At 37.1% G+C, this 11237-nt stretch overlaps 1 protein-coding gene across 1 annotated transcript in view; it reads right to left on the bottom strand.

Annotated features, from left to right (window-relative positions):
• Positions 1–11210: 11210 nt before the first annotated feature.
• LOC125658704 (FUN14 domain-containing protein 1-like) overlaps positions 11211–11237 on the bottom strand; it is a 9505-nt gene continuing 9478 nt past the window's right edge. The window contains exon 4 of the mRNA XM_056149836.1: positions 11211–11237. This exon is cut by the window's right edge and continues 3282 nt beyond it. The gene's annotated coding sequence lies outside the window, so the exon portion shown is untranslated.

The following is an 11237-nucleotide window of genomic DNA, read 5'->3' as shown; positions in this document are numbered from 1 at the left end:
GGTCCTAGGTCATGGTGAAAAGAAGATAGCGATCAGTGATTAATCTCATAACTCCTATAAAGAATACAAAATTAGGAGTAGAGCAAACACGGACCCCAGGACATAACAGAGGTGGGATCAGGTGCCTGGGAAGAGTAAGAATCCCATGTCAACTGGTCACACCTGCCATGAGCCCTATAAATCGGGTAAACAGAGTAATCTGTAGTCAAAATTGGTGTGTTTAGAACAGCCTCAACTGGTATGAAACGTGTCAAACAGCATTTTACCCAATGACAAGTTGTATTGGTAAATTTGATCATTATAACGACCATAAAATTTGCAAAATGCTGACTTTAAACAAAATTGTTAAAACCCATGTAACATCAACTTATTTGTCAGTAACCTGCTTGATTAAAAAACTGATCATATGCAGAACAAGCTCTGCTGAGAGACATAAACATCATATATTCAACAGTACCATTATACAATAGCCTATCCCACACACACCCCATCATAATAGGCTTACCTGCACACCCCTACCATACAATAGGCTAACCCCCATACCCCTATCACACAATAGGTTTACCCATACATCCCTAGCATACAATAGCCTAACCCACACACCCCATCATATGATGGGCTTACCTGCACACCCCTATCATATAATAGGCTAACCCACACATGCCCATCTACAATAGGCTAACCTGCACATCCCTATCATACAATAGACTAATCTGCACACCCCTATCATACAATAGCTAGCTTACTCACACAGCCGTATCATACCATAGACTAATCTGCACACCCCCACCATAGAATAGGCTAATCCGCACACCCCTATCATAAAATAGGCTAATCTGCACACCCCTATCATACAATAGGCTTACCCACACACCCTAATCATACAATAGGCTAACATGCACACCCCACTGTACAATAGGCTAACCTGCACACCCCTATCGTACAATAAGCTTACCTACACATCCCATATTATAAAATAGGCAAACCTGCACACCCCTATCATACAATAACCTAACCCGCACACCCTTATCATACAATTAGACTAACCCGCACACCCCTATCATAAAAGGACTAGTGCCCTTGTAAAACAGCCTGTTGGCACCATTCTGTATTACCTTGCTCCTTACAAAATGAATACAACATTAATATATTTACCGACAGTCAGCCGTACTTGCAGGATGCCGAAATTTATTTACAGTTGTATATAATTACAAATAACAAAATAACACACAAAAGTAATTGCTTAAGCCTTGGACGAATGACATGAAAACATTGTAACTCAACAACATACATGTAATATTCTCCCCTCAAAATAACATCTGGGCCGGCCAGGAACAAAAAATACAGATAAAATGATGATATTTGTGAAAAACTTCAGAAAACCTCTATCCGTTGTTAAATGCCGCTGGATGTAGGGAGTTGCGAACGGACCTCATAAAATTCCAAAAATACAAACATACACATTCGTATACCCTAATACAAAAGTTTGTTTAACCCGGACGGCAACTAGAAGTAAACAATTTAACAAAACTAGATCTTAAAAAAACTTTGCTTAGTACATGTAATTCTATTGGTCAATATACCTGAATTCCATGTATGGATTAATGCGGGATGTAGGCCTACCTTGACAGAATGGGTTCTTCTGGACTCAAATTTAGAGAAGCCAAAGTTCAGGAGAAGACACCGATGGTGTTATGAATATTTTGGATTTAGAAACCGAAAGATAGAGAGAAAAAAAACCACGGAATTTTGACTTTAAATTGAACATACATGTACATATGTATTTAGAAATAAATCTGATGATAACTTGGTCAAACACGTCCACTGTGGATTATAGTGGGAAACTTAGACAATGAATCTAAGGACGTTAACTCTTATTGAATCAGAGAACCTATTTCTGACGTTGAACGAGAACAAGATTCTTCACAACAGAGCCTCTATCTAAATGGACTATCTCAATTTATTCAATTCGTGGCTGGTAAATGGGCAAGCCATCGTTCGTGTTAGCCAGACATCTATTGGTCATGTCGCTTCTACGCGACATGGCCAATAGAGGAGCGGATCGAAGATCTGATTTTAACCAGATTGTTCAAGGCACGTAGAGAAAATTTGAAACCGTTATTCGTGATCAAAGAGAAGTGGCTCATTCTCAGTGTAAACAACTACGAGAATACACCTTGGACACGCCCTCGTGGCCGTGAGAACAGGTGTGTCGATCGATAATACATGTCTTGTTGCCAATTAAGTATGGTGATGTAGAAGGATGCTTCGTTACCATAGAAACGGATAGATTCAAATATGTTCTCGGGTGTGTCGTTAATGAAATTGAGTGTCTAAGCAATCCAATATTGTGGGTGTTTTTTTGGTTGGTTTTTTTTTTTTATTAATTTACAATGTATATATTTGTGATGCCCGAAGAAGCCTTGATCTTGAAAAAAAAAATCTTCTATTTCACCAGTCCCTGATTTCACAAGCAAAATGTGAATGCGAAGTGTCTATTTGCCAGTGTGGTTTATATAGAATAAGAATCCCATTGTGAAAATGACCTATAAGATGATCACATGAAACACCCAATGTCTCCGAATTCTTGAATATACAGGAACCGGAAGCATCAGTTTGAGTTGGCTGTTTTGGCGGGTTTTACCTCAATCCTCTGCCGTTTGTTTGACACGATGAACAGATGAGTAGGACATTTTGGAGGGTCGGGTTTCTTTTTGGATTGTTCCTCCTTATCTGAAATAACTTTTTTAATCATTATGTAAAAACAGATATAGTATTATGTCATTGTCAATTTGTCTAGCATAAAAATCCAATAAATTGCTTATTTTTGCATCATGTGTTTTAAAGTGATATACATGTATATATATTCTATTAATTATTGCCAAGTAAAACGCACTGCTGACTACCCTATACGGTATGCAAATAGCCTTCAGTGGTACTTACAAATTTTAGGTTACTTGTATCGCCTATTGCGTCCGTCGTCCATAAGCAATTGAACATTTTTAACTAATTTTTGACAACTACAATTCCAATTCTTTTTAAATTTGGTACGGGGCATTTTTTTTTAGGACAAGGGAGGACGCAAAAAGTAAATTTCAGGGCTCGTACACCGGGGCCTTAGGGGTGAGGCAAAAAACTGATAGTTTTTGAAATTCTTCATCTCCACTATCGCACATTTTAAAGAAAAACTAAATGCATAGTCATGTCCAGCAGGAAGGCCTCTAACAAATTGCATAGTCATGTCCAGCAGAAAGGCCTCTAACAAAATTGTAAATTTCATTATCCCTGGAGTAGAGATTCTGACTTCATGGCAGAGCCAAACTTTGCATATAGCTAGCCTATAGTATTTATATGTAAAACATACTATTGGTACTAAATTGAAACTGAATGAATATTTAGAAGAAGCATGCAGTACTCCATGATCGTTTTGGTTCCAGGTGGGGCCAAAATTATCATAGTTATCATTGTCTTCATTATTTGAAAGATGTCTCTAATTTTGCTGATACTGTACTTAAAACTAAATGCATACTTAGGAAAAGGAGAAGAGAATGTACCAATATTGTGAATTTTTTCAGCCCCAGAGCGGGTCCACAATAGTTATATCGTATTGATATAACATAAATCATTGGAAGCCTTTCATCAGTATATGTAAGCCTTTTCAGGGAGATTTGTGACACATCTTGTTTTATATTGCTGCTGAATATTAGAATTTAGATTTCAGCTTAGATGTGCAAAAAAGGAAAATTATTCTAGATTCCATAGCCCTTGGGACTATAGTGACTGATATACTCAGTATATGATGCCTGTGCTCTCTCGCTCTCTCTCTCTCTCTCTCTCTCTCTCTCTCTCTCTCTCTCTCTCTCTTTTCTCTCTCTATCTCTCATATGAGCGTATAGACATGTAAACTTACTGGAAGAGGACGTCTGGCATACCTCCCCGTCCGGCTCTCCCCGACAGTCCCACGTCGTGGAAGTTTCATTTTCACTTTCCTCTCTATAGTTTTCCATCTTCTGATGGGGGATATGGGAGGTACTGCACCCCATTCCTGACTCCGGGGCGGGGAGGGTCTCGCGCTGTCAATTTCACTGTTCACATTGAATACAAATTGCCAGGACACCATAGACAGTCTCCTGTAAATACCAACGCACCAGTGGCAGAATGTCTCCAAGATGTTTAGAATATCACGTGATAAAGAAAACCTCAATTACGTCAGACTACGTATGGTTACCGCAAAGGTGGGTGACTGTTCTGAAATGGCAAAATGCTTGATGGCGATGTTTGGCTATGGTAGTAATTGTAGCCTTGTTGAATGAGATTTCAATAAATCCAATTATAGTTTCTGCGCAGACGTCAAATCGCACTCTTCCCGCTGACATGCCAGCTGCTGATGACCATTGGTCCTAAGAGGACTACTATCCTTTCATTAACAAAGACCAGGTTGTCACGATATAGTGAGTAAAGATATAGAAATCGAGGTGAGAGCACGGGAATCATTGTCACCAATAGAAGGATATTGACGTTTCCTCACGTCTCCTGCAAGCTGTCCGTAGGGCACCTGTAGGAAACAGAACTTAAAACAATGGAAGGAATTTGTTAACCGATTCAAAATGGCGTTTCAATGTGATACTTTTATACAATGTATAATAGAAAGTGAACAAGGTGTTACTTGGACAAAATGCAAATCGCACGCGATATTGGTTCCTGCAGTCGCGAGGAATCGCATTTACGTCAAATCTTGGAAAGGCAGATAATAAAAATTCTGTTCTGCTCTGATTTGAAGATATTCTATATGTAGTCTGGGATTGTTCCTTTTATCACACAGATTTCTTGGCTTTATTAGACGCATTAGGTATCAACAAATTTTTAAAAAATCCTTACTCCCCTTTTCTTCTTTTGAATTTCTTATTTTCAGGCTTTGTAACTCTGATTTAATTAATTATAACATCGAGGAATTTTATGTGCGATTAGAAAAATCTCTTGAAATTGTTTTCCTTGGTGATACTGCTTAGATCGGGTTCTTGAACTGAATAGAGCACCTGAAATTCCGTACTTGACGTATTGATTGGGGAAGATCATTTGTTTAAAGAAGAACTACACATGTAGGAAATGCACCAGTTGTTAAACAGTTTCATGAATTCCTTCCATAATCAAAACAATTAACCTTGGTCCCCTATATGCGCTATAGTAATAAGAGATAGCGTCTGTTCACTAACAGAAGCGCTACAGTAATAAGAAATAGCGTCTGTTCACTAACAGAAGCGCTACAGTAATAAGAAATAGCGTCTGTTCACTAACAGAAGCGCTACAGTAATAAGAAATAGCGTCTGTTCACTAACAGAAGCGCTACAGTAATAAGAAATAGCGTCTGTTCACTAACAGAAACGCTACAGTAATAAGAAATAGCGTCTGTTCACTAACAGAAGCGCTACAGTAATAAGAAATAGCGTCTGTTCACTAACAGAAGCGCTACAGTAATTAGAAATAGCATCTGTTCACTAACAGAAGCGCTACAGTAATAAGAAATAGCGTCTGTTCACTAACAGAAGCGCTACAGTAATAAGAAATAGCGTCTGTTCACTAACAGAAGCGCTACAGTAATAAGAAATAGCGTCTGTTCACGAACAGAAGCGCTACAGTAATAAGAAATAGCGTCTGTTCACTAACGGAAGCGCTACAGTAATAAGAAATAGTGTCTGTTCACTAACGGAAGCGCTACAGTAATAAGAAATAGCGTCTGTTCACTAACAGAAAAACACTACACAAGATGTGCATTCATGCCTGCTTCAAAGATCCTAAACAAACACCTAACTTTACAGAACCACTCACGTGACAACATACAACCACTCACATGACAACACAGAACCACTCACATGACAACACAGAACCATTCACATGACAACACAGAACCAGTCACATGACACAACACAGAACCATTCACATGACACAACACAGAACCATTCACATGACACAACACAGAACCATTCACATGACAACACAGAACCATTCACATAACAACACAGAACCACTCACATGACAACACAGAACCATTCACATAACATAACACAGAACCATTTACATGACACAACACAGAACCACTCACATGACAACACAGAACCATTCACATAACATAACACAGAACCATTCACATGACACAACACAGAACCATTCACATGACAACACAGAACCAGTCACATGACACAACACAGAACCATTCACATAACAACACAGAACCATTCACATAACAACACAGAACCATTCACATGACACAACACAGAACCACTCACATGACACAACACAGAACCATTCACATGACAACACAGAACCATTCACATGACACAACACAGAACCATTCACATGACAACACAGAACCATTCACATGACAACACAGAACCATTCACATGACACAACACAGAACCATTCACATGACACAACACAGAACCATTCACATAACAACACAGAACCATTCACATGACACAACACAGAACCATTCACATGACACAACACAGAACCATTCACATAACAACACAGAACCACTCACATGACACAACACAGAACCACTCACATGACACAACACAGAACCACTCACATGACACAACACAGAACCAGTCACATAACACAACACAGCACCACTCACATGACAACACAGAACTGTTCACATGACAACACAGAACCATTCACATGAGAACAAAGAACCATTCACATGACACAACACAGAACCATTCACATGAGAACAAAGAACCATTCACATGACACAACACAGAACCATTCACATAACAACACAGAACCATTCACATAACACAACACAGAACCAGTCACATGACACAACACAGAACCATTCACATAACAACACAGAACCATTCACATGGTAACACAAAACCATTCACATGACAACACAGAACCATTCACATGACAACACAGAACCATTCACATGACACAACACAGAACCATTAACATAACAACACAGAACCACTCACATGACACAACACAGAACCATTCACATGACAACACAGAACCATTCACATAACACAACACAGAACCATTCACATGACAACACAGAACCACTCACATGACACAACACAGAACCATTCACATGACAACACAGAACCATTCACATAACACAACACAGAACCATTCACATGACAACACAGAACCATTCACATAACACAACACAGAACCATTCACATGACAACACAGAACCATTAACATGACACAACACAGAACCATTCACATGACAACACAGAACCATTCACATGACACAACACAGAACCATTCACATAACAACACGGAACCAGTCACATGACACAACACAGCACCACTCACATGACAACACAGAACCATTCACATAACAACACAGAACCATTCACATAACACAACACAGAACCACTCATATGACAACACAGAACCATTCACATGACACAACACAGAACCATTCACATGACAACACAGAACCATTCACATCACACAACACAGAACCATTCACATCACACAACACAGAACCATTCACATGACAACACAGAACCATTCACATAACAACACAGAACCATTCACATGACACAACACAGAATCATTCACATGACACAACACAGAACCATTCACATGACACAACACAGAACCATTCACATGACACAACACAGAACCATTCACATGACACAACACAGAACCATTCACATGACATGTGTTAACATGGGGGGGGAATCTGTTCTTTAAGCATTATAATGGGAAGGGGGGCAATTTATTGAGGGAACACTGTATATCATTGGAAAGGTTTCGACGAGCCGGGTACCAAAATGACCCCATCCTTGTGAAAGGATGTGTTCCCGAAAATAAAGGTAAAGAGAAAGCAGTTTAATTTTTTTTTATTTTTTTTTTTTTACATTTCTGGAAGTTTCAACGAGTAGAATTAATCATACATCGTGTTGTGTCTACAATTGGTCGGAAGACACTTGTACTCGTTACACATAACGAAATCGTTTCTAGTTTTCATTCGGATTTCCTTTGAAAATGACCTCTTCATTACGTTTGTTTGAAAACTCAATTAGTATTTTAATTTTGGAGCTTTCACATAGTTATAGAATATTCTAACATAAAACTGATACTTCAGAACAAAAATTAGTTATTCGTACATATATCTTTATAAACTCGAAACCCTGAATATTGTTTTTCCTATAAAAACATACACACTTTGGGTGATATCTTGACTACCCTCTGACTGAGTTGAAATCCCTCTGAAAGTGTTAAAAAGTTTTATTCTGTTTTGGCGTCAAAATGTCTTCCATGCTTTTGTCTAAAAACTTAATTCAGTATTTTCCCAGTGTGTTTTTAAACGATTTTAAAATAGTCTTACATAAAACTGTGATTTCAGACTGAGGATAGGACATTAGGTATTCAGGCTAATATATCTACATGTACCCCTTTGATTTTAACACACAGGAAGAGAACAGAGGGCCTTGGTTGTTGCTGGTAACGGGTCTTTAGTTTAAAAATTAGTATTTTGTGATCTGTTTTCTTGCAAGTATCACAACTAATCAATGTGTTTCGTAATCTTTAAAATTGCCAAAATCAGTTGTACCCACAGTGTAGATGTAAAGAAAGTTTGGCAATTTATCAAATAACTTGGACGGAGCTGAGAAACACATTACAACTATATCAGATACTTAGTGTAAGAAAATGTCAGAAAATAATTTTTAAAACTGTAGTTTTTCTTTTCTTCATTTTCCAGAACAAGGACCTATTCTGAATATCCTGCTAACATATGAAAACTGTTGTAGCCTAAACGCCGCTGGGAACTTACTAGTATTTTAAATAGCGCAATCATAATGTTTGATGATATCAATTAAACAAAATATCTTTCTTTGTTGTTTAATCGGATGATGAAGGTAGCAAGCATAGCAGAAACAAATTGTAACCACTTAACAGCGGGTTATGAAAAATAAATAACGATATAAATTACAGTACAACTCGTTTATTACGAACATGGATACAGCAACTTTATAGATATAGTAAGTATTTTCTGGTTCCCTGGTAACATTCCTGTTTCGTTATCTAAAACTATCAGTTATAACGAATTGGATATAATGAATTTATGGAAATACATGCAGGATTGATTTTCATTCCCCAAACGCATTAAAACAATGTATTTGCACCTGTTCATACCGAAATTCATATTCTGCAGAATTATTTCTATTCTTTTTTACAAATGAATTGTATATACTTTCGTTTTTTACAAATGTACATGCCCTCACAACTAAACTTTAGGTACATGTACTACCTTTCCTTGTAGAAACCACTCTGAAGTGAATTATTTTATTAATAATCGTGATTGACACCTCCATGCGAGACAGTACTGGCGGCAGACATGCGCAGTCGGTGTTGTCACTACAATGTAATTACACCCAAGCCTGGTTTCCTGGAAGGGGAGGAAATTTAATTACTCACCTTTGATCAGCCAAGTCATTTTAATTAAATATTAATATAACACAAGTACATTATCACTTGCATTATTCATCCAATATATACGTGACAAAAATTGTTTGTAAACAACATGTATTGTATAAATCTATAGATGAAAGGTGAAGATAACGAACAGTGATCAATCTCATAATGGTATGCCCTGAGACCGTACTGTATATAAATGATAAAACAATATTAGGGTTTTTTGTTGTCTTTGTTGTTGTTGTTTTTTTTTTTGGTTTTGTAAAATGTTTCAGGGTAAATATATATCGTAAACAATTAAAGGGACTTTATACTTGGGAGATTGTACCATGCTTTATATAAATCTGTACCTCTCATACCAAAATCGTCACAAATTGTAGAAATGATTTGTTAAACAGATATCGCAAATTACGGATATAACGAACTAAATCCACTCATCCCCATACATTTGCTGTAGTTTTACTGTATACACACGTTCAGTTATTGGTCCCCTTCCGACGAAGTCGAAAGGTATACTTTGGGTTTGCACTCTGTCCGTCTGTCTGTCCTGCAAATCAATTTTCCACTTTTTTCTCTGTTCTTGCAGATATTAATTTCATATTTGGTACATTGCTTTGCAATAATAAGTTATAGATCAAGTTCGAATTTGGGTTTCGGTTTGTTGATTTTTCACCAAATTACGACCCTTGGACTTAGAAAAATCGCATGAATTATCAGTCTTCAGCCCTTATTTTGCAGATATTCATTTGATATTTTGTACATTGCTTTGCCATAAGTTACAAAAAAGAGAAAAAGTTACAGATCAAGGCAAATTTCATCTTGGTTCATTGATCTTTCACATTAGTGCCCTTGGACTTAGGAAAATAGCGTGAATGATCCAATTCCAGACTTTTTTGTTGTGCTTGCAGGTATTCATTTGATATTTTATACATTGCTTTGCCATAGCATGTTACAGATCAAGAGTGAATTTTGTGATTTTTTTCATCGAGTTACTGCCCTTGAACTTTGAAAAATGGTGTGAATTATCAGTTTTTCAGACTCTTTGTTTTGTTGTACGTGCTTGCAAATACTCATTTGATAATTGGTGCATTTTTAGTTTGCCTCTACAAAGTTGTTAAGAACTAGTGGAGTCACATCCACACCAGCTTAAAGTTTACATCCAAGTTTCTTATTTCTGTAGATAAGAGTACTACAGTTCATAGACTTGGTTAAAGACCTAAACCTAATTATAAATATATAATTCCAATGTTATTTATTACAATTGTTTTGATTGGACAAAAATAAAGCTGAACAAGAGTTTACACATCAATAAATCCAAAAACGCGATGTATTCATACACGCCTGAAAACAAATAGCATAGTGTGGGGAAACTATTAAAATTTTTGCAATTGTTAATAAAAAGAATGAATTGGAATTATAAGAATCAAACATTCTGTTTGAAGAATTCATCGATGTGTAAACTCCTGACATTTTACTCACAAACATAACATAAAAGTGCTTTGCACTTTTATTCAGTTTGTGAGTAAAATGTCCGGAGTTTACACATCGATAAATTCTTCAAAAAGAATGTTTAATCCTATAGTATTTTTTCTGGTCTAGTCTTTGTACCTGACTTCCAACCATTCCTATCCCAGTTCCCCAATTTTCCCGTTACCATACCCACACAAGTAACTTCAGATATTGCTGCGGTCCAGTAATTTTTGCGACCAGTGGGGGACTATGTAATGCCATGCAATACTCTCAGAATGCTTGTTACACCATGAAACAAAACACATAGCTATCAGTTTTGTTTTTTTAATTTAAAG

This window comes from Ostrea edulis, chromosome 9 (assembly GCF_947568905.1).
Source record: "Ostrea edulis chromosome 9, xbOstEdul1.1, whole genome shotgun sequence".
Taxonomy (NCBI): Eukaryota; Metazoa; Mollusca; class Bivalvia; order Ostreida; family Ostreidae; genus Ostrea; species Ostrea edulis.
The sequence above is the reverse complement of the archived record's forward strand: the minus strand, read 5'-3'. Positions and strand labels throughout refer to the sequence as shown.